Raw genomic sequence first — 25,009 nt, forward strand, 5'->3', positions numbered from 1 at the left:
TAGCTGTCGAGTTTTCCCCGCACCACTTACTGAAGAGGTGGCCTTTCCTCCACTGTATACTCTTGCCTCCTTTATCAAAGATAAGTTGACCATATGTGCGTGGGTTTATCTCTGGGCTTTCTATCCTGTTCCATTGATCTATATTTCTATTTTTGTGCCAGTACCATCATGCCTTGATAACTGTAGCTTTGTAGTATAGTCTGAAGTCTGGGAGCCTGGTTCCTCCAGCTCCATTTTTCTTTCTCAAGACTGCTTTGGCTATTTGGGGTCTTTTGTGTTTCCATACAAATTGTGCAACTGTTTGTTCTAGTTCTGTGAAAAATGCAATTGGTAGTTTGATAGGGATTACACTGAATCTGTAGACTGCTTTGGGTAGTATAGTCATTTTCACAATATTGATTCTTCCAATCCAAGAACATGGTATATCTCTCCATCTGTGTGTGTCATCTTTGATTTCTTTCATCAGTGTCTTATAGTTTTCTGCATACACATTTTTTGTCTCCATAAGTAGGTTTCTTGCTAGGTATTTAATTCTTTTTGTTGCAATGGTAAATGGGAGTGTTTCCTTAATTTCTCTTTCAGATTTTTCATCATTACTGCATAGGAATGCAAGAGATTTCTGTGCATTAATTTTGTATCCTACTACTCTACCGAATTAATTGATTGGCTCTAGTAGATAGCAACTTTAGGATTCTCTGTGTATAGTATCATGTCATCTGCAAACAGTGACAGGTTTACTTCTTGTTTTCTGATTTGGATTCCTTTTTTTTCTTATTCTTCACTAATTGCTGTGGCTAAAACTTCCAAAACCGTTGAATAATAGTGGTGAGAGTGGGCAACCTTGTCTTTTAACTGATCTTAGTGGAAATTGTTTCAGATTTTCACCATTGAGAATGATGTTGGCTGTGGGTGTGTCATATATGGCCTTTATTATGTTGAGGTAGGTTCCCTCTATGCCTACTTTCTGGAGAGTTTTTTTCATAAATGGGTGTTGAATTTTGTCAAAAGCTTTTTCTGCATCTATTGAGATTATCATATGGTTTTATCCTTCATTTTGTTAGTATGGTGTATCACATTAATTGATTTGCATATATTGAAGAATCCTTGCATTCCTGGGATAAAATTCACTTGATCATAGTGTATGATCCTTTTAATGGGCTGTTGGATTCTGTTTGCTAGTATTTTGTTGAGGATATTTGCATCTATATTCATCAGTGATATTGGCCTGTTGTTTTCTTTTTTTGTGACATCTTTGTCTGGTTTTGGTATCAGGGTGATGGTGGCCTTGTAGAATGAGTTTCGGCGTTTTCCTTCCTCTGCTGTATTTTGGAAGAATTTGAGAAGGATAGGTGTTAGCTCTTCTCTAAATGTTTGATAGAATTTGCCTGCGAAGCCATCTGGTCCTGGACTTTTGTTTGTTGGAAGATTTTTAATCACAGTTTCGATTTCAGTGCTTGTGATTGGTCGGTTTATATTTTCTATTTTTTCATGGTACAGTCTCGGAAGGTTGTGCTTTTCTAAGAATTTGTCCATTTCTTCCAGGTTGTCCAATTAATTGGCATAGAGTTGTTTGTAGCAATCTCTCATGATCCTTTGTATTTCTGCAGTGTCAGTTGTTACTTCTCCTTTTTCATTTCTAATTCTGTTGATTTCAGTCTTCTCCTTTTTTTTCTTGATGAGTCTGGCTAATGGTTTATTAATTTTATTTATTGTCTCAAAGAACCAGCTTTTAGTTTTATTGATCTATGCTATCATTTCCTTCATTCTTTTTCTTTAATTTCTGGTCTGATCTTTATAATTTCTTTCCTTCTGCTAACATTTTTTTTGTTGTTGTTCTTCTTTCTCTAATTTCTTTAGGCATAAGGTTAGGTTGTTTATTTGAGATTTTTTTGTTTGTTGAGTTTGGATTGTGTTGCTATAAACTTCCCATGAGAACTGCTTTTGCTGCATCCCATAGATTTTCGGTTGTTGTGTTTTCATTGTCATTTGTATCTAGGTATTTTTTGATTTCCTCTTTGATTTCTTCAGTGATCTCTTGGTTATTTAGCAGCGTATTGTTTAGACTCCATGTGTTTGTATTTTTTACAGTTCTTTTTCCTGTAATTGATATCTAGTCTTGTACTGTTTTGGCTGGAAAAGATACTTGATACCATTTCAATTTTCTTAAATTTACCAAGGCTTGATTTGTGACCCAAAATATGGTCTATCCTGGAGAATGTTCCATGAACACTTGAGAAGAAAATGTATTGTGTTGTTTTTGGATGGAATGTCCTATAAATATCAATTAAGTTCATCGTGTTTAATGTGTCATTTAAAGCTTGTGTTTCTCTATTTATTTTCATTTTGGATGATCTGTCCATTGCTGAAAGTGGGGTGTTAAAGTCCCCTACTATGAATGTGTTACTGTCGATTTCCCCTTTCATGGCTGCTAGCATTTGCCTTATGTATTTTGAGGTGCTCCTATGTTGGGTGCATAAATATTTACAGTTGTTTTATCTTCTTCTTGGATTGATCCCCTGATCATTATGTAGCGTCCTTCTTTGTCTCTTGTAAGTCTTTATTTTAAAGTCTATTTTGTCTGATATGAGTATTGCTACTCCAGCTTTCTTTTGATTTCCACTTACATGAAATATCTTTTTCCATCCCCTCACTTTCAGTCTGTATGTGTCCCTAGGTCTGAAGTGGGCTCTTGTAGACAGCATATGTATGGGTCTTTTATTTCTATCCATTCAGCCAGTCTACGTCTTTTGGTTGGAGCATTTATTCCACTTACATTGAAGGTAATTATCAGTATGTATGTTCCTCTTACCATTTTCTTAATTGTTTTGGGTTTGTTTTTGTAGGTCTTTTCCTTCTCTTGTGTTTCCTGCCTAGAGAAGTTTTTTAGCATTTGTTGTAAAGCTGGTTTGGTGGTGCTGAATTCTCTTAGCTTTTGCTTATCTCTAAAGGTTTTAGTTTCTCTGTCGAATCTGAATGAGATCCTTGCTGAGTAGAGTAATCTTGGTTCTAGATTTTTCCCTTTCTTCACTTTAAATATGTCCTGCCACTCCCTTCTGGCTTGCAGAGTTTCTGTTGAAAAATCAGCTGTTAACCTTATGGGGATTCCCTTGTATGTTATTTGTTGCTTTTCCCTTGCTGCTTTTAATATTTTTTCCTTGTATTTAATTTTTGATAGTTTCAATAATATGTATCTCTGAGTGTTTCTCTTTGGGTTTATCCTGTATGGTACTCTCTGTGCTTCCTGGACTTGACTATTTCCTTTCCCATGTTACGGAAGTTTTCAACTATAATCTCTTCAAATTTTTTCTCAGCCCCTTTCTTTTTCTCTTCTTCTTCTGGAACCTATATAATTCGAATGTTGGTGTGTTTAATGCTGTCCCAGAGGTCTCTGAGACTGTCCTCAAGGCTTTTCATTCTTTTTTCTTTATTCTGCTCTCTGGCAGTTATTTCCACCATTTTATCTTCCAGCTCACTTATCTGTTCTTCTGGCTCAGCTCTTCTGCTATTGATTCCTTCTAGAGTATTTTTATTTTCAGGAATTGTGTTGTTCATCACTCTTTTTTTGCTCTTTAGTTCTTCTCAATACTTGTTAAATGTTTCTTGTATTTTCTCCATTCTGTTTCTGAGATTTTGGATCATCTTTACTATCATTACATTGAATTCTTTTTCGGGTAGGTTGCCTATTTCGTCTTATTTCTCTTGTAGGTTTTTACCTTTTTGTTCGTTTGTAACATTTTTTTTGTTGTTTCATTTTTTTTCTCTTTTTGATGGGTGGTGCTGTATTCCTGTCTTACTGATTGTTTGGCCTGAGACATCCAGCACTGGAATTTTCAGGCAGTTGGATAGAGCTGGGTCTCGGTGCTGAGATGAGGACCTCCGAGGGGCCTTACTCCGATTAATATTCCCTGGGTTCTGAGGTTCTGTGTTAGTCCAGCGGTTTGGACTCAGAGCTCCCACCACAGGAGCTCAGGCCCGACCTCCAGCCTGGGAGCCTAGATCTCGCAAGCTTTGTGGTGTGGTAAAAAAAAAAAGAAGAAGAAAAAAAGGAGCAGTACAGTATCAAAGAATAAAGAACGAAATACAATTAGAAAGATAAAAAATATATTAGGAAAAAGAAAACTGTAATTGAAAGAACTGCAACAAAGTAAAATAAAATCACAAAAGGAAAAAGAAAAAAAAGGGGGGGGGGCAAACAAGCCAAAAGGAAAGGAGAGAACAATAACAAAGTATAAATAATAAAATAAAATTAGAAAAATAAAAGATTTATTAGGAAAAATAAAAATATGTAAGTATCAACAACAATGGATCAACAAGGTAAAACAGAACCCCAATCTCAAAAAGGAAAAAAGAAAAGAAAAAAAAAAGCCTTGGCTATGTGGGCGGAGTTTAGGCAGGGGTGGAACTTAGGCAGGGGCAGGGTTTATGGTGGGGCTGGACCTAGGCGGGTGGTGGGGGTGACGTTTGAGCATGGGGCAGGGCCTAGGTGGGGCGACGCTTAGGACCTGCGCAGAAGGGGAGAAGCAGCACATGGAACAGAGGGCCTCTGGAGTATGGAGTTCTGGAGTTTCGAGGTAGGGCCCGGAGTGAGGGTGAGGGGCAGGGCTTGGGCTCTGTGTGGCAGGAGGGTGGCTCTGAGGGCAGAGAATCACTGGCTGCGTTCCCTTTTGTTCCTTCATGCCCCTCCCCCACTGTCTCCCCCATCACCACTGGACCGCTAACCATACGTGGGTCCTTCTGTGTGTAGGAACTCCTCCCCTCCCCCAGCCGCCCCTCAGGGGTGCCGGTCCCGTAGGCCCAGCCTTTACTTTTGCTCCCCCTTCCCTCCCTCCCACTCAGGGCCCACGGGGCTGGAGGGGGCCTCGGTGGGCAGAGGGTCAGGCCCGGGATCTCAGCAGGTTCCTGGAAGTCCAAGTGGGCAGGGGAAGCCTGGCTACACTCCCTTTTGATCCTCTGCCCTTCCAGTGGTTCCCCAATTTCCCCCTTCCGGTGTGGGATCCCTTCCCCTCCCCCAGCTGCCCCTCAGGGGCGCCAGTCCTGTCCCGCCTCCACTTCTCCTCCCCCTTCACTCCCCCCACACCACATGTCCTACCTGTCACTGGGGGTTCCTCCCTTCCCCTTAGGTGTCTGTGATCCCCCACCAGTGCATGGTAGGTGCCCTAGTTGTGAGGAGATGCGAATTCCACGTCCTCCTAGTATGCCATCTTGACTCCACTGGACTATACTTTTTAAAAAATTATTGTAGTTTTATCATATATATTATAATCAGGGAATATAAATCCTTCATTTTGGGGTCTCTATAAAAATTACTTGGGTTATTCTAGGTCCTTTGCCTTTCTACATAAATTTTAGTCTCATCTTGTCAATTTCCAATTTCTGCTTATATTTTGTTTGGAGTTGCACAGAACCTATATATAAATTTGAAGATAACTGATATCTAAATAATATTGGGTCTTTGGATATATGAATAAGGTGTATCTTTCCATTTACTTAGGTCTTTAATTTCTCTCTACCATGTTTCATAGTTTTTAGTATGTAGGTCTTGAATGTCTGTTGTCAAAATAATCAGAGTATTACATATTTTTGATGTTACTGTAAATAGTACTTTATTAATTTCATTTTCTATGTGGCCATTATTAGTATACGAAAATTTCATTTTCTATGTGGCCATTATTAGTATATATAGTATAATGGCCATTATTAGTATTAGTCTTTAATTTCTCTCTACAATGTTTCATAGTTTTTAGTATGTAGGTCTTGAATGTCTCTTGTCAAAATAATCAGAGTATTACATATTTTTGATGTTACTGTAAATAGTACTTTATTAATTTCATTTTCTATGTGGCCATTATTAGTATATGAAATATGCCACATTTCTAAATTCATTTACTAGCTGTAATAGGTTTTGACTAGATTACTTAAAATTTTCTACATAGATGATCATGGATCTACGAATAAAGTCAGCTTAAATTTTTTTCTTTCCATTATATATGTCTTTAATACTTTTTTTTTGTTTTATTGCACTTGCTCATATTTCCAGTAAAGTGTTCAAAAGAAGTGATGAGAGTGAATATCTTTGCCTCATTCTTGATCATAGAAGGAAAGCATTCAACCTTTCATCTTTAAATATGATGTCAGTCCTAGGTTTTTCATGTATGTCTTTTATTAGGTTCACAAACTTTTTCTATTTCTAGTCTGCTTTCCTTAGTATAAAAAGTGTCCTTTTACCTCTGGCTGTTTTTAAGATTTTCTCTTTAAGCAATTTGATTATTATGTCCTACAACTTTTTTTTATTTGGGTTTTATTTAGCTTGTTCCTGTGGCTTCATAGTTCTCATAAAATTTGGAAATTTTCATCCAATATTTCTTCAAATATTTTTTCTGTGATCCTTCCTACTCATCTTCTAGGATTCCAATTATACACACTCAGGAAGAAGGGGAAAATGAAATTTGGGTATGATCACAAATCTCTGTCACATGGATATTCTAAATCCAACAACAGATCCTGTTCCAATTTTTGCACTGGCTTTATCTTATTTAATTCTATAGTTCACAATAGCCATGTTAGATCTTTTCATTTTCAAATATTATGAGGTGTAAGCAAATATTTCTAAATACCTCAGAACCACAGCTCTTTCAGTATAACAGAGTGTTCAATAACTACTGTTATCTAACTGCTTGGATCTCTAATTTCAGATGGATGTTTTCCTAAGCAAATAGAACTTCTCTCCACCGGGGCAGAGTGTACTGTCACCTTCTTAGGTATTTATGTGAAACACCTGTCCCATTCCCATGTGAAGTCACAATATAGTAGGTTATGTGAAATAATAGAATTATAACTGATAAATAGAAGAAACACAAAGCAAGAAGCAATTAGCTCAGTCACAGATGAAAGAAGCTTACAGAAGGCTATCAACAGAAGGAAATCCTGAGTAGGAGCCTGAAACATGCTCACCAGGAAACTAAGAAGGGAAAGAATATATAAGACAGAGTTATAGAAGCATAAGAGAATCTGCTGTGATGGGATCATTGAGAACCTTTCAGTACTGTGGTAGAACAAAATGGGAAGAGTAGGTAGGAGATCGAGGTTGGAAAGGAGAATGCTTTGTATGACATGATGGGGAGTCTGAATATAACCAGGGGAGTGACATGGTTGTATTTACATTTCAGAAAAATTACTCTGGTAGCTATGCAGGGAGGAGAAATAATAGCGGATAGGAGATTTGTGGAAGAAAACCATAACCCAGAAAAAATACAATGAAATCTTAGATTAAGGAAGCAAGAAGAAATAAGATGGAACAAATTCAGGAGATAATTTTTTAAATTACTTACTGTATGCTAGGCCTAAACGCCTAAAATGTTATTAACACATTTCTTTCTACACATCATCCTTATGAACTAGGTACAACTTTACACATAAAGGATCTGAGCTCACATAAATGTGTAACCAGAATTCAAATGTAGGTATTCTGACACCATGGTCCATATTTTTGACCTTAGGAAAGCACAATCAACAGAATTTGGGAACTGTTCTGTTGGATAAAGGACCAATAGATATTCTTACCAGCACCTAATAGGTACTGAGCAAAAGGTAATAAATGATTAAGAAAGAAAGAAATGACAAGATACTCCACCAGAGTGCCATTCCTTGCATTGATTTTATGTATTCCAAATATGGAATTTTCTATAGGAAAATGTCAAGTCCTGTAGAAATTACGGGTTGTATTATTTCCTCAAAAAAATTTTGAGCAGAACACAGAGCTAGAATTCCATATGCTGAACTGTAAGCTTGTTTTGGATACCCTGAAGTAAAAACCCTCCTGTGCCTCAGAACACAAGTCTGAATCCCATCCCCAAACATACATATACTCATGAACATTCCCTGAAGAAAGGGGTGACAAAAATCACCCCTCGCTTACTCTCTACTTTTCACTGTTAGCTCTGACCAACATGTGGCTTCTCAATTATTAAATAGACCTAATAGTTGGGCTGATTATCCAGGGAAGTGTGGGCTCTTCATAGACAGGGCTGAAGTTGGCTGACACCACCATCTACTGGTCCTTTAGCACAAGGTATCGTATTCATTTCTAGCCTCTAGCAGCACATTCACAAGTTGGCCCCATAATTAACTAAATGGGCCCCTTCATTTAGGAGTGCCTCAGTCCTGAAGTCTCATTCCTGTCAGAGAGTCATCTCTTCTAGCCTATTTACTGAGGAGAGAAGGACTATTTATAAAATCAAACTTACTTTGATGTGAATCAGCACATTAACATGCATTTCAAATTAGCATCAATGGATCACATTCTAGCCTCTTAGCCTCCACTGGCTCTGAAAAAACAGCCAGGCCCATACAGTTTCATTTACATCCTGTCAGGCACTCCATTACTTGCTATAGGCTGGGGAACCCAGCTGCTGAGGAGAGATTCCAGCTGGCTCGCAGACTTTCTCACCAAGCAATATGCTGAGTTAGCTCTAAGATACATATCTCAAGAAAAAAGCCTAAGTATACAAGATGAGAGTTTAATTAATACAAGAATGCCTCCTTTCCCTATGTGTATCATGTTATGTTAGTGTATATATGGCTGTGTGTGGGGGGTGAGTTATCTCCCAACAAAGGAGTAGAGAACATTCTTCCATATCTTAATGCTTGTGGATTTAATTCAGTCTAGTTAATTAAATATTTGTTGATTGTCTACCAGTTAGTTTCCAAGTATTGTGCTTTGCAGTGTTATGACCAACAGAACTAACATAACGTTTCTTCCCTTAAGATGCTCACCATCTATAATCCAGCAATTCTACTTCTGGGTATATATCTAAAGGAAACAAAATCTCTATCTCAAAAAGATCTGCACTCCCATGTTCACTGCAGCATTATTAAACTAGTCAAGACATGGAAACAACCTGGATGTCTATCAGGAGATGAATGGCTAAAGAAAATGTGGTATATATATACAATGGAATATTATTTGGCCATAAAAAAGGACATCTTGCCATTTGCAGCAATATGGATGGACCTTGAGGGCATTATGTTAGGTGAAACAAGTCAGACATGGAAAGACAAATACTGTATGATCTTTTTGGGAGTCTGAAAAAACTGAACTCACAGGAATGGAACAGAGAACAGATTCATGGTTGCCAGAGATGGGGCTTGGGGGTAGGGGAATCAGGTGAACGTGATCAAAAGGCACAAACTTTCAGTTACAAGATACGTAAGTTCCGGGGATGTAATGTATAGCATGATGGCTATAGTTTACAATACTGTATTGTATATTTGAAAGTTGCTAAGAGAGAAGATAGAAGCAGGGACAAATCCACTACAACAGGAATTAAAGCAGAGAATACTGGCACAGATTTGAATAGGTTGGTACATTTTGCTGTTGGGAATATATAGGAATTCACATCTGATTTTTTTTTTCAGTTAATAAGATATAAAGTCATCAAGCAGTAGTGAAAGGGGAGGAGTGTTGTTAAAGTATGAATTACAGTTTGCATATTTTTTGAAACACTTTGACCAGTTTCTTTTTCTTGGTGTCCTGGAAATACCCCCTTTTCCTTAGTATGGGGACTTTCCTCGTGGAACAGTGGTTAGGAATCTGCCTGCCAAGGCAGGGGACACAGGTTCGATCCCTGGTCTGGGAAGATCCCACATGCCACGGAGCAACTAAGCCCATGTGCCACAACTACTGTGCCTGCACCCTAGCGACTGCGAGCCACAACTACTAAGCCCACATGCCACAACTACTGAACCCCGCGTGCCTAGAGCCCGTTCTCAGCAACAAGAGAAGCCACCACAATGAGAAGCCCGTGCACCACAACGAAGAGTAGCCCCTGCTCACCGCAACTAGAGAAAGTCTGCATGCAGCAACGAAGACCCAATGCAGCCAAAAATAAATAAATAAATAAATTAAAAAAAAAAAAGTATGGCCTAGTCCAGAGAGTGCTCATAGTTAATGGAAGACTGTAAAACATCACTTTTTCTTTACTATCAACTTGAATTTATCTATATGTATTTACATAATTCTACTGTAAAATTATAAATATTGACATTTAATAAGATTGTAAAATCTTAAATATTGAATGTGTAGGAGGCATTAGAGATTTTCTACTCATGGCCCTTTGTTACAGATAAGTCTGAGTCATAATTTCAGCAATTTGCATAATATAGATATATAGTGGTAAAAAAGAACAGATCCTATATATCCTAATTGTCATTCCAATGATATTCCATGCCTCTCATGTTTCAGTAACTTATGAAATAATTTTCTAGTTGGCATTGAGATATACATTATTTTTGCAGACCAAGTGGCTGCTAATACAGTGTCCACCTTTACATCTATCATAAATCCAAGGCATTCCTTTATGAAGTATTCTCTGAGCTCTTCAAGTATTGGCTGTTTCTCATTATTCAGGTGTCACTTCAAATGTCATTCTCTCAGAAAGGTCTTTCTTGACCACACATACCCTTCTGTGACTGCCATTAGCACACCATCTTATTTTATTTCCTTCATAACAATATACCTAATGTAAGTTATGGCACTTGTTTCCTTTTATATTGTCTATGTCCCCCATAACACACTCTCCCTTTACAAATGTAAGCACCATGAGTGCTAGGCGACTTGTCCATCTCAACTATAACTATAAGCTCAGAGCCTTGTATTGAGCAAACTGACACTTAATTTAATCAGTGACTAATTTAACTAACTTAAATAATAAATAAATACTTGAACAAACCAGAGTTTTTAAACACCTAGAGATTATATAAAAATATTACATATATTTTTAACTTACACTCTAGCAAAATGTCAAATCCCTAAAGTAGCTATTTTAATAGTGATTTTGAAAGCAAATGGTACTATTTTATTTTTATATATTTGAAACTTTTTATTTAGAAATAATTTCAGACTTACAAAAATAGTACAAAGAATTCCCACATATCCTTCACCCAGATCCCCCAATTGTAAGAATTTTACCACATTTGTTTTGTCATTTCCTCCCCTCTCCCCATCCCTACTAATGTGTTCACTCTTTACCCCTAAATACATCAATGTGTGTATATCACAAAACCAAGGACACTTCGGACACAACTTTAGTGCAGTGATCAAAATCCAGAAACTATCACTGACACATTATTATCTAACCTATAGGCCTTATTCAAATATTACCAATTGTCTCACTAATATCCTTTATAGAAAAATGATTTTTTTTCCTGGTCCAGATTCCAATCTAAGATCATACACTGAATTTAGTAGTCATGTCTCCTTTATTCTAGATCAGTTTCTCAGTCTTTAATGACTTTAACATTTTGTAGAATATCCCTCAATTTAGCTTCACTTGATGTTTCCTCAAGGTTAGATTCACTTTTCCACTTTTGGCAGGAATAACAGAAGAAATTCTGTGTCTTCCAGGTACACATTTTCAGGAAGCACATGATATTCGTCCCATTACCAGCAATTTGGTTGTGGTGGTTTCTGTCAGGTTTGTCCACCATAAAGTTACTATTTTTCTTTTTATAATTAATTACTATTTTATGGAGAGATGCTTTGAGATTATGTAAAAATCTCATTTCTCATCCGGAAACTTTTGTCCATTAGTTTTGTTTTATTGTGCTTCACTTTATTGCCCTTTGCAGATGTTGTGTTTTTTACAAATTGAAAGGTCGTGGCAACCCTGTGTTGAGCAAATCTATTTGTGCCATTTTCCCAAAAGGATTTGCTCACTCTATGTGTCACATTTCGGTAATTCCTGCAATATTTCAAACTTTTTCATTATTATTATATTTGTTATGGTGATCATAATCTTTGATGTTACTGTTGTAATCATTTTGGGACACCACAAACTGTGCCTATATAAGACAGCGAAGTTAATAAATGTGTGTGTTCTGAGTGCTCCATCAACTGGCCCCTGTCTCTCTCACTCTTCTTGGGCATCCCTATTTCCTGAGACACAACGATATTGAAATTGGCCAATTAATAATTGTACAATGGCTGCTTAAGTGTTCAAGTGAAAGGAAGAGTCTCATGTCTCTCACTTTAAATCAAAAGTTAGAAATGGGCTTCCCTGGTGGCGCAGTGGTTGAGAGTCCACCTGCCGATGCAGGGGACACGGGTTCGTGCCCCAGTCTGGAAAGATCCCATATGCCGTGGAGCAGCCGGGCCCGTGAGCCATGGCTGCTGAGCCTGCGCGTCCGGAGCCTGTGCTCTGCAACGGGAGAGGCCACAACAGTGAGAGGCCCACGTACCGCAAAAAAAAAAAAAAAAAAAAAAAAAGTTAGGTCATATGGTAGTTCTATTTGTAGTTTTTTAAGGAACCTCCGTACTGTTCTCCATAGTGGCTGTACCAATTCACTTTGTTATAAAGCAGAAACTAACACACCATTGTAAAGCAATTATACTCCAATAAGGATGTAAAAAATAAATAAATAAAATACTCAGTATTCTGAGAGAAAAAAAAAAGTTAGAAATGATTACGCTTAGAAATGATTAAGCCAAAAGAGGCCAAAAGCTAGGCCTCTTGATCCAGGTGGCCAAGTTGTGAATGCAAAGGAAAAGTTCCTGAAGAAAATTAAAAGTGCTATTCCAGTGAACACACAAATGTTAAACTGTGAAACAACTTTATTGCTGATATGGAGAAAGTTTTAGTGGTCTGGATAGAAGATCAAACCAGCTACAACATTCCCTTAAGCCAAAGCCTAATCCAGAGCAAGGCCCTGACTCTTTAATTCTGTGAAGGCTGAGAGAGGTGAGAAAGCTGCAGAAGAAAAGTCTGAAGCTAGCAGAGGTTGGGTTCATGAGGTTTAAGGAGAGAAGTCGTCTCCACAACATGAAAGTGCAAGGTGAAGCAGCAAGTGCTAATGTATAAACTGCTGCAGGTTATCCAAAAGATCTAGCTAAGATCATTAAGGAAGGTGTCTACACTACACAACAGATTTTCAATGTAGATAAAACAGCCTTCTATTGGAAGAAGGTGCCATTTAGGACTTTCATAGCTGGAGAGGAGAAGTCAATGCCTGGCTTCAAAGCTTCAAAGGACAGGCTGACTGTCTAGTTAGGGGCTAATGCAGCCAGTTACAGTGCTCATTTACCATTCCCAAAATCCTAGAACCCTTAAAAATTATGCTATATCTACTTTGCCTGTGCTCTATAAATGGAACAACAAAGCCTGGACAATAGCATATCTGTTTACAACATGCTTTACTGAATGTTTTAAGCCCACTGTTGAGACCTACTGCTCAGAAAAATATTCCTTTCGAAATATCACTGCTCATTGACAATGCATCTGGTCTCGCAATAGCTCTGATGGAGATGTACGAGATAAATGTTGCTTTCATGTCTGTTAACACAACATCCATTCTGTAGCCCATGGATCAAGGAGTAATTTCAACTTCCAAGTCTTAGTATTTAAGAAATACATTTTGTAAGGCTAAAGCTTCCATAGATAGTGATTCCTCTGATGAATATTGGCAAAGTTAATTGAAAACCTTATGGAAAGGACTTACCATTCTACATGCCATTAAGAACTTCTGTGATTTATGGGAAGAGGTCGAAATATCAAACTTAACAGGAGTTTGGATGAAGGTGATTCCAAACCTCATGGATGACTTGGAGGGTTTCAAGACTTCAGTGGAAGATGTAACTGCATGTGGTGGAAACAGCAAGGGAACTTGAATTAGAAGTGGAGCCTGAAAATATGAATGAATTGCTGCAATCTCATGATAAAACCTTAAAGGATGAGGTGTTACTTCTTATGGATGAACAAAGGAAATGGTTTCTTGAGATGGAATTTACTGCTGATGAAAATTCTGTGGAGACTGTTGAAATGACAATGAAGGATTTAGAATATTACATAAACTTAGTTGATAAAACAGCGGCAGAGTTTGAGAAGACTGACTCCAATTTTGAAAGAAATTCTGTGAGTAAAATGCTATCAAACGGCACGGCATGCTACAGAGAAATTATTTGTGAAAGGAAGAGTCAATCAATGTGGCAAACTTCATTGTTGTCTTCTTTTTCCTTCCAGTTTTATTAAGATATACTTGACATACAGCACTGTGTAAGTTTAAGGTGTAGAGCATAATGATTTGACTTACATACATCATGAAATGGTTACCACAGTAAGTTTAGTGAATATTCACTATCTCATATACATACAAAATAAAAGAAATAGAAAAATATTTTTCCTTATGATGAGAACTCAGGATTTACTCTCTTAACAACTTTTATATATAACAGTGTTAATTATATTTATCATGTTGTGCATTACATCCTTAGTTCTTACTTATAACTGAAGTTTGTACTTTTTTTACTACCTTCGCCCAATTCTCCCTCCTCCCCAACCCCTTCCTCTGGTAACCACAAATCTGATCTCTTTTTCTATGAGTTTGTTTTTGAAGTGTAATTGACCTACAACACTATGTTAGTTTCTGGTACATAACACAGTGATTCACTATTCTATACCTTTAAAGATGATCATCATAAGTCTAGTTACCATATGTCAACATACATAGATATTACATAATTATTGACTATATTCCCCACATTATACATTTCATACCCATGACTCACTGATTTTTGTAACTGGAAAGTTTGTAGTTTAATTTTTGTAACTGGAAGTTTCTAGCTCTTAATATCCCTCATCCCTCATGCCCCACCCCTTCCCCTCTGGCAACTACCTGTTTGTTCTCTGCATCTATGACTCTGTTTCTGTTATGTCTATTCATTTGTTTTTGTTTTTATTTTTATGTTTTGATTCCACATATAAGTGAAATCATACAGTATTTGTCTTTCTCTGTCTGACTTGTTTCACCTAGTATAATACCCTGTTGTCCCAAATGGCAAGATTTCCTTCTTTTTTATGGCTCAGAAATATTCCATTGTACATATATACCACATCTTATTTATCCATTCATCTATTGATGGGAACTTAGGTAGCTTATCTTGGCTATTGCAAATAATGCTGCAGTGAACATAGGGGTGCATGTATCTTTTTGAATTAGTGTTTGTCTTTTCTTTAGATAAATACCCAGGAGTAGAATTGTTGGGTTATATGGTAGTTCTATTTTTAATCTTTGGAGGATTCTCCATACTGTTATCCACAGTGGATGCACCAGTTAGCATCCCCACCAATAGTACTCAAGGTTCCCTTTGCTTTACATCCTTGCCAATGCTTGTTATTTGTTGTATTTTTGATAATAGCTATTCTGACAGGTGTGAGGTGATACCTCATTGTGGTTTTGATTCATAGTGCCCTGATGATTAGTGATGTTGAGCATACATTTTTTAATGAGCCTGTTGGCCATCTGTATGACTTCCTTGAAAATTGTCTATTCAGGTCCTCTGCCCATTTTTTAATTGAGTTGTTTGGTTTTTCTTGATGTTGAGTTGTATGAGATCTTTGTATGTTTTGGATATTAACCCCTTGTTGGATATATTGTTTGCAAATATCTTCTCTCATTCAGTAGGTAGCCTTTTCATTTTGTTGATAGTTTCCTTTGCTGTGCAAAAGCTTTTTAGTTTGATAGATTCCCATTTTTTAATTTTTGCTTTTGTTGCTAATGCCTGAGAAGACATATCCAAAAATTACTGGATACATCAAAGAGCATACGGCCTATGTTTTCTTCTAGACGATTTATGGTTTCAGGTCTTACATTTAAGTATTTAATCCATCTTGAGTGTATTTTTGTATATGGTGTGAGAAAATAATACAGTCTGATTCTTTTGCATGTAGTGGTCCAGTTTTCCCAACACCATTTATTGAAGAGGCTGTCTTTTCCACACTGTATATTCTAGCCTCTTTTATCATAGATTAATTGCCCATATAAGTGTGGGTTCATTTCTGGGCTCTCTATTCTGTTCCACTGATCTATGTGGCTATTTTTGTGCCAGTACCATACTGGGTTTTTTGGTTTGTTTATTTTTTAAAATTTATTTCTTATACAGTGGGTTTTTATTAGTTATCTACTTTATACCTATTAGTGTATATATGTCAATCTCAATCTCCAATTCATCCCACCACCACCACCCGCCAACCCCGATTTCCCCCTTTGGTGTCTATATGTTTTTTCTCTACATCTGTGCCTCTATTTCTGCCTTGCAAACTTGTTCATCTGTACTACTTTTCTCAATTCCACATATATGCATTAATATATGACATTTGTTTTTCTCTTTCTGACTTACTTCATTCTGCATGACAGTCTCTAGGTCCATCCACTTCTCTACAAATGACCTAATTTCGTTCCTTTTTATGGCTGAGTAATATTCCACTGTATATATGTACCACATCTTCTTTATCCATTCATCTGTCAATGGGCATTTAGGTTGCTTCCATGACTTGGCTATTGTAAATAGTGCTGCAATGAACATTGGAGTAGGTGTGTCTTTTTGAATTATGGTTTTCTCTCAGTATATGCCCAGCAGTGGGATTGCTGGGTCATATGGTAGTTCTATTTTTAGTTTTTAAGGAACCTCCATACTGTTCTCCATAGTGGCTGTATCAATTTACATTCCCACCAGTAGTGCAAGAGGGTTCCCTTTTCTCCACACCCTCTCCAGTATTTGTTGTTTGTAGACTTTCTGATGATGCCCATTCTGACCAGTGTGAGGTGATACCTCATTGCAGTTTTGATTTGCGTTTCTCTAACAATTAGTGACGTTGAGCAGCTTTTCATGTGCCTCTTGGTCATCTGTATACCTTCTTTGGAGAAATGTCTATTTAGGTCTTCTGCCCATGTTTGTATTGGGTTGTTTGTTTTCTGGATATTGAGCTGCATGAACTGTTTATATATTTTGGAGATTAATCCTTTGTCCATTAATCCATTTGCAAATATTTTCTCCCATTCTAAGGGTTGTCTTTTTGTCTTGTTTATAGTTGCCTTCGCTATGCAGAAGTTCTTAAGTTTCATTAGGTCCCATTTGTTTATTTTTGTTTTTATTTCCATTACTCCAGGAGGTGGATCAAAAAAGATCTTGCTGTGATTTATGTCAGAGTGTTCTTCCTATGTTTTCCTCTAAGAGTTTTATAGTGTCCGGTCTTACATTTAGGTCTTTAATCCATTTTGAGTTTATTTTTGTGTATGGTGTTAGGGAGTGTTCTAATTTCATTCTTTTATATGTAGCTGTCCTGTTTTCCCAGCACCACTTATTGAAGAGGCTGTCTTTTCTCCATTGTATATCCTTACCTCCTTTGTCATAGATTAGTTGACCATAGGTGTGTGGGTTTATCTCAGGGTTTTCTATCCTGTTCCATTGATCTATATTTCTGTTTTGTGCCAGTACCATATTGTCTTGACTACTGTAGCTTTGTAGTATAGTCTGAAGTCAGGGAGTCTGATTCCTCCAGCTCCATTTTTTTCCCTCAAGATTGCTTTGGCTATTTGGGGTCTTTTGTGTCTTCATACATATTTTAAGACTTTTTGTTCTATATCTGTAAAAAATGCCATGGGTAATTTGATATGGATTGCATTGAATCTGTAGATTGCTTTGGGTAGTATAGTCATTTTCACAATATTGATTCTTCCAATCCAAGAACATGGTATATGCCTCCATCTGTTTGTGTTATCTTTGATTTCTTTCATCGGTGTCCTATAGTTTTCTGAGTAGAGGTCTTTTACCTCCTTAGGTGGGTTTATTCCTAGGTATTTAATTCTTTTTGTTGCAATGGTGAATGGGATTGTTTCCTTAATTTCTCTTTCTGATCTTTCATTGTTAGTGTATAGGAATGCAAGAGATTTCTGTGCATTAATTTTGTATCCTGCAACTTTACCAAATTCATTGATTAGCTCTTCATTAGCTCTCATTCATTAGTAGTTTTCTGGTGGCATCTTTAGGATTATCTAAGTACAGTATTATGTCATCTGCAAACAGTGACAGTTTTACTTCTTTTTCAATCTGTATTCCTTTTATTTCTTTTTCTTCTCTGATTGCTACGGCCAGGACTTCCAAAACTATGTTGAATAACAGTGGTGAGAGTCAGTACCATACTGTTTTGATTACTGTAGCTTTGTAGTATACTTTGAAATCAGGGAGCAAGATACCCTTAGCTTTGTTCTTCTTTCTTAAAATGTTTTGGCTATTCAGGGTCTTTTGTGTTTCCATACAATTTTAGAATTATTTGTTCTAATTCTGTGAAAAATGTCATTGGTATTTTGATAGAGATTGCATTGAATCTGTAGATTGCTTTGGGGAATACGGTCATTTTAAGAATATTATCTTCCAATCCATGAACACAGTATACCTTTCCATCTCTTTGAGTCATCTTCAATTTCTTTCATCAGTGTCTTACACTTTTCTGAGTACAAGTCTATTACCTCCTCAGTTAGATTTATTCCCAGGTATTTTATTCTTCTGATGTGATTGTAAATGGGATTGTTTTCTTAACTTCTCTCTCTAATAGCTCACTGTTAGTGTATAAAAACGAATAGATTTCCATATATTAATTTTGTATCCTGCAAACTTTACCAAATTCATTGATGAGTTCCAGTAGGTTTTGGTGACATCTTTAGGATTTTTTATGTATAATACCATGTCATTTGCAAACAGTGACAGATTTACTTCTTCCTTTCCAGTTTGGATTCCTTTTATTTCTTTTCCTTGTCTGACTGCTGTGTTAAGGACTTCCAATACTATGTTGAATAAAAGTGGTAAGAATGGGCATTCCTGATTTTAGAGGAAATGCTAATTTTAGCTTTTCATCATTGAGTATGATGTTAGCTGTGGGCTTTTCACAAATGGCCTTTATTATGTTGAGGTATGTTTCCTCTCTACTCACTTTGTTGAGAGTTCTTTTTGTTTTTTTCATTTTTTAAAATTTATTTATTTATTTATTTTTGGCTGTGTTGGGTCTTCGTTGCTGTGTGCAGGCTTTCTCTAGTTACAGAGAGCAGGGGCTACTCTTTTGCGGTGTGTGGGCTTCTCATTGTGGTGGCTTCTCTTGTTGTGGAGCATGGGCTCTAGGCACATGGGCTTCAGTAGTTGTGGCATGTGGACTCAGTAGTTGTGGCTTGCGGGCTCTAGAGCACAGGCTCAGTAGTTGTGGTGCACAGGCTTAGTTGCTTCATGGCATGTGGGATCTTCCCAGACCAGGGCTCGAACCCGTGTCCCCTGCATTGGCAGGCAGATTCTTAACCACTGCACTACCAGGGAAGTCCCAGAGAGTTTTTATCATAAATAGATGTTGATTATCTTAAGAAATTGCCACCCCAATCCTCAGCAACCACCATCCTGATCTGTCAGCAGCCATCAACATCAAGACAAGAACTTCTGAGGGGCTTCCCTGGTGGCGCAGTGGTTGAGAGTCCGCCTGCCGATGCAGATGACATTGGTTCGTGCCCCGGTCTGGGAAGATCCCACATGCCGCAGAGCGGCTAGGCACGTGAGCCATGGCCGCTGAGCCTGCGCATCTGGAGCCTGTGCTCCGCAACAGGAGAGGCCACAACAGTGAGAGCCCCACGTACAGCAAAAAAAAAAAAAAAAAAAAAGACAAGAACTTCCACCAGAAAAAAGATCATGACTCACTGAAGGCTCAGATGATGGTTAGTAATAAAGTATATTCTAATTAAGGTATGTATATTGGGTTCTTTTAGATATAATGCTACTGCACACTTAATAGACTACCATATAGTGTAAACATAACTTTTATATGCACTGGGAAACCAAAAAATTCTTGTGACTCACTTTATAGCAGTGGTGTGAAACTGAAACCACAATACCTCTAAGGTATGCCTGTATTCATATATGTATGTATATAAGTAAAAACTCATGGATTTTAATACATCATTATTTATTTTGATGCTCATTTGCCCAAGACTTGGACAGTGGGAGCCCTTAAACTAGTTCCTCCTCCCTTTTGATATGTTTTCATCACTATTTGAGCACTTCCTTCCTTACTGGCACACATGCAAAAAAAGTGTTCTAATCTCAACTTGAACTTTAGCTACACTAGCTCCAGAACTGGTCATTTTTCTAAGGATCCCTGGTTCTTTTTAGGGAAGAATTGTATTTAGAAACTACTATCTGGGTGCTAGGGATGTTTATTAGTATTAGAGTGCATTGTTTCTAGGTCATCTCAGTGGACAGAGATAGGAATATATAAATACATAAACATCTGTATCTATCATTATATTTAAAACCATGAGTCCATACTGACATCTCCAATCCCAATGTAACATCAGAATTTTGTTCTAGTCGTCTTCTTGAACATCTCTGTAACTTGCTTCTCTGAAAATCAGAAACCTTGCTCTCATAATCCAGTGTATTTACTTATTTGCTCAGAACTAGGATGCACTTCATATATTTCAGAATTGCTTAATCTATACCCTTGTGAAAAACAAACTCACTAACTAGAATCAATATTTGTTTAAAGTTCTTTTTGTATGTAACCTGAAAGTATGTAATCAAATTACAGTGCTGGAACTAGTTTAAATTTAAAATGTGTGTGTCTTAATATACTTATTCAGTTCCTATTGATGAAAACTGAATACATATTGGCAAATTAATCCCCACAGAAATCATACATTCCCACCATGTATGTATGAAAAGGCCTATTTCCTCACAGCCTTACCCACACAGTGTATTATCTAACATATTTAACACTAATTCTTAACAATTTCACAGGTGAAAAAATGGCATTACAATGTAGTTTTATTTTATACTTATGAGTGAGTTGAGCATTTTCATATGTTTAGGAACCATCTGCGTTTCCTTTTCTGTGAACTGTATTTTCATAGCCTTTACCCTGATCTGGTATATTTCCAAATAATTATTTGAGCATTGGGTTAGGGTTCTGTAATGAATACAATGCTGGCCCTTGACTATAATTATTTCAGGGGTAGAATGATTAGATGAGACCAAACATCTGACCTAGAGGAATGAAATTCATAGACAGAACTGATCCAAGTAGATTTCTTCACCTCAAAACTTGAACTGGGGGCTTCCCTGGTGGCACAGTGATTAAGAATATGCCTGCCAATGCAGGGGACACAGGTTTGATCCCTGGTCCGGGAAGATCCCACATGCCGCAGAGCAACTAAGCCTGTGTGCCACAACTACTGAGCCTGTGCGCCTAGAGCCCGTGCTCCGCAACAAGAGAAGCCACCACAATGAGAAGCCCGCACACCACAACCAAGAGTAGCCCCCGCTCACTGCAACTAAAGAAAACCCGCACGCAGCAATGAAGACCCAACACAGCCAAAAATAAAAATAAATAAATTTATTAAAAAATAATTGAACTGGACCAAGACTGAGTCACTTAGATTTTTGTAAGCCCTTAAGATAAAGTATCTTGTAGATATAGGATGTCAGTTTCTGTTGGAGCTGGTACCATGATAAGCCAAAGTGATCTGCTGACTGAAGTTATAAGTGAAAGCAGAAATAGAGAAAAATGATGGTCAAGAAGAAAAAAATGGGAAAGATAGTGAGAAATGGTATGAGTCTATGGAAGATGTGAGGAAGAGGCTTAGGTTGCCTCCGTGTGATGAGAATTTTCTTTTTGTCACTGTCTTTGGGATGGCCTGTTGTATCCTTTCAAAAAAAATTCCCTTTTTTTTCTTTGAACTAGTTTTTGTAGGTTTCTTTTTCTTGGTTAAGATACTTTTCCTATGATGAACATTAGTTTTGTTCTCTATTGCTTCAAGGGTACAAGAACAGCCAAAGGATGAAGATACAATGAATCAGAGTAGCTCAACTGTCTGGCTTATGGAATAGACTGTCTCAGGTAGATGAGTGTTCTCTTTTATTGAAACTATTCCGGTATAGCCTGGGCAACTCCTAGGCAGGGATGCCAGAGAGAGGATACCAGCATCAAACAAGTTATTGATTGATTTAAGCTTTCTTTCATAAGAAAGAAATTTAAGATTCTATAAATATAGTCTTATTATCTATTTAATGTTTGCTTATTGAAAAAAATTAAAGACTTTAAAATAAAAATATATTTTATTACAATAAAATATATTTTACTATTGGAAGGAATAATTCTTCCAAAACATCTAGAAGCCAACTTTCTAGGTAGTGAAAAAGAAGAAACTGGGAACCAGAATCAGGGAACTGATGTCTCACATAAGGCCGGGCTTCACTGTTGTTAAAAAGCTAGCCTTGTGCTCACAGCTGGGCCACGTGTTCCCCCATTATACGTAAATAATCTCACGTGATACCAACCTCAGACAAAGTCACTCTGAGACCATGATAGTGTGAGATGAAACGAGGTCACTTTATAATTTATCTAAGCATAGACAAAATCAAGGTCACTGTGCCACCCACAAAATACCAAAATTCCCTCTCTCCTGGCTAATATGAGTGTTTGCTGCTTCTTTACCAATTACAGCTTTATCCAGGGTCTTGTCTGTTCCATCTACCTACTGACATACACAGTTATGGAACTGTGCCCACTTTCTGGCAGCACCCTATCTAGAGTGAATCCCTGTTTTAGATCCTCCCTCAAATAACCCAAATGCTGTAAAGCCCAAATGCTATAACAGATTCTTTCTAATAGCCTTGTATTATTCTTCTCTGGCTACCATAACAAAGTACCATAGACTGGGTGGCTTAAACAACAGAAATTAATTTTCTTATGGTTCTGGAGGCTAGAAGTCTGAGATCAGGGTGCTAGCATGGCCAGTTTCTGGTGAAGACTCTCTTCCTAACTTGTAGATGGCTGCCTTCTCACTGTGGTCTAACATAGTGAAGAGAGAAAGATCTCTGGTGTCTCTTCTTAAAGGGGCACTAATCTCATCACACATACCCTACCCTTACAACCTTGTCTAATCCTAATTACATCTCAAAAGGTCCCCATCTTCAAATACCATCAAGTTTGGGAGTTAGGACTTCAACATATGAATTCTGGGGAGACTCAAACATTCAGTCCATAATATCTTCTTACTGAGATGCCCCATGATTCCATGATGATTCCATGGTGTGCATTTTCTCTTACTTTACCAAGTAATAAAAACAGCTTGTTTAGCTAAAGGTGTGTTCCTGGTGGTCTTTGGCTGGAGGGCATTTGCATTAGAAAATACTGCTTTTTTCAAAAATTACTGACACCTTGTTTCATCAAGTTTGGAGTATTAGGCAGGTGGAAAGATTTTAGCAGAAAGTAAATATTCTTTGGAAGAAAAAGAAACCAGAGTGTTGAGAAAATTGCTTAAATGGCACTACTAAGACCAACACCCTGATATTTGCGTTGTATCTTCTTTTCTCCATTTGCATCACATGTACTACAAGTGAGATGGGATTTTGGAGGATGAAGCTGTCATTTAATTAATCAAACCAATTACTTAACGTAACCACCACTTGCATCAATAGATTTCAATCTGTCAACTGCCTGGTTCACATTGACATAATTCAATATGCTAATATTTGTCTAGGATACTTAGATTAATACATTCTCTGTGGTCCTACATTTAGTGACTATTACATCCTTTAAAAATATCGACAGTTCTTCAAATGTCCTCAGGCAATGATAATGAAATGTATAATTCTCAAACCTATAAAAGCATAATTTAAAAATTTTTCTTAAAACTTGTCTTTTCTATCATGGGTCTATTACAAAGTACTAGTAGAGTAACCTCAAGCAATCTGAATAAACAGTCATGCCACAAACATTCCTTACAGTCAAAGGTACCAGAATTTCAGAAGTATGCCCTCTCTCCCCAGGTATATAGAGTACTCATTCTTGGAAGACAAATATCTGTAAAAACTGACATCCCCCATAAGATGCATTCAAAATTGCATAATGACTTTTATGTCCAGAATGTTTAACAACAAGCTAAATCCAAAATTCAACAAATTTACTTTCTTCTGTATGACTGATGAAACTGGCTACTTACATGTGGAATAGAATGCCTCTATGGTTCAACTTTAGAGGAAATAGAGGCCCTGGAGCTCCATACATCTTTCCCCCTTATTCATTAATGCCTTAAATTATACAGATGTCTCATGTTTTTGTAGTTTAAAGCTTAAAGCCTTATAGCTAAATGCAAACATTGGGCTATTAAGCTTTAAGCTGGGTAGAATCCCCACCTAGCAGAACATCATGTAGAAAGTGCTTATGAATAATGTAGGAGAGGGGTACCTTAACCAGGGCTACTCAAACTTGATATGCATAAGAATTATGTGATCTTGTTAAAATGTACATTGTGATTAAGAGTGGGGTTCTGTCTTTCTAGCAAGCTCACAGATGATGCCACGCCATGTTGCCGGTTTGTCGTTTATTCTTCTTTCTTTGATAGTAAAGCCATAAGTCTGTTATTTTGTTGTACAAATCAAAATACCATTTCCTCTTCCTCTTGCCTTCTCATCTATCTACTCCATCCTTTAGTTAAGCTCACTTATGTAGTATAAAGCACAATTTGGGAACTGAACTATTGTACTTCCTAGAATAGATCAGAAATCAAAAACCAAACCAGGGACTTCCCTGGTGGCACAGTGCTTAAGAATCCGCCTGCCAATGCAGGGGACATGGGTTGGATCCCTGGTCCAGGAAGATCCCACATGCCGCGGAGCAACTAAGCCCATGAGCCACAACTACTGAGCCCACACGCCACAACTACTGAAGCCCACACACCTAGAGCCCGTGCTCCGCAACAAGAGAAGCCACCGCAATGAGAAGCCCACACACCACAACGAAGAGTAGCCCCCAATTGCCGCAACTAGAGAAAGCCCGCACGCAGCAACAAAGACCCACTGCAGCCAAAAAAAACCCAAACCAATATGGTGTGCATGGCATACAAAGTCAAATGCTTCTCATTAATTTCTTCTGATCATCACTAAAATTAGAAATAATTTGTCTGACATTTGAAAACTAGATATATGCTTACCAGAAAATAAAGCAATTTTACAAATGTTGTATAACACGAAGATTACTAAATAGTATCCAACCTAACTCTGCCACTATTCATATATACTACCTCCTATAACAACACTGTTCTTTTTTTATTATGAATAAAATTTTTTTTAAATTATGATCATTTGTAGAACACATTAAAAAAATCCTTCCACAATACTTGTCATTCTTCCCAGGCTGGAACA

The 25,009-nt window shown here is 37.3% G+C and overlaps 1 long non-coding RNA gene across 1 annotated transcript in view; it reads right to left on the reverse strand.

Moving 5' to 3' along the window:
• LOC109549142 (uncharacterized) overlaps nucleotides 1–25,009 on the reverse strand; it is a 295,166-nt gene that overhangs the window by 35,056 nt on the left and 235,101 nt on the right. The window contains exon 5 of the long non-coding RNA XR_004525758.2: nucleotides 13,492–13,628. This is a non-coding gene — a long non-coding RNA (uncharacterized lncRNA). The remainder of the gene's footprint in view (nucleotides 1–13,491; nucleotides 13,629–25,009) is intronic.

Source organism: Tursiops truncatus, chromosome 3 (genome assembly GCF_011762595.2).
Source record: "Tursiops truncatus isolate mTurTru1 chromosome 3, mTurTru1.mat.Y, whole genome shotgun sequence".
Classification (NCBI taxonomy): Eukaryota; Metazoa; Chordata; class Mammalia; order Artiodactyla; family Delphinidae; genus Tursiops; species Tursiops truncatus.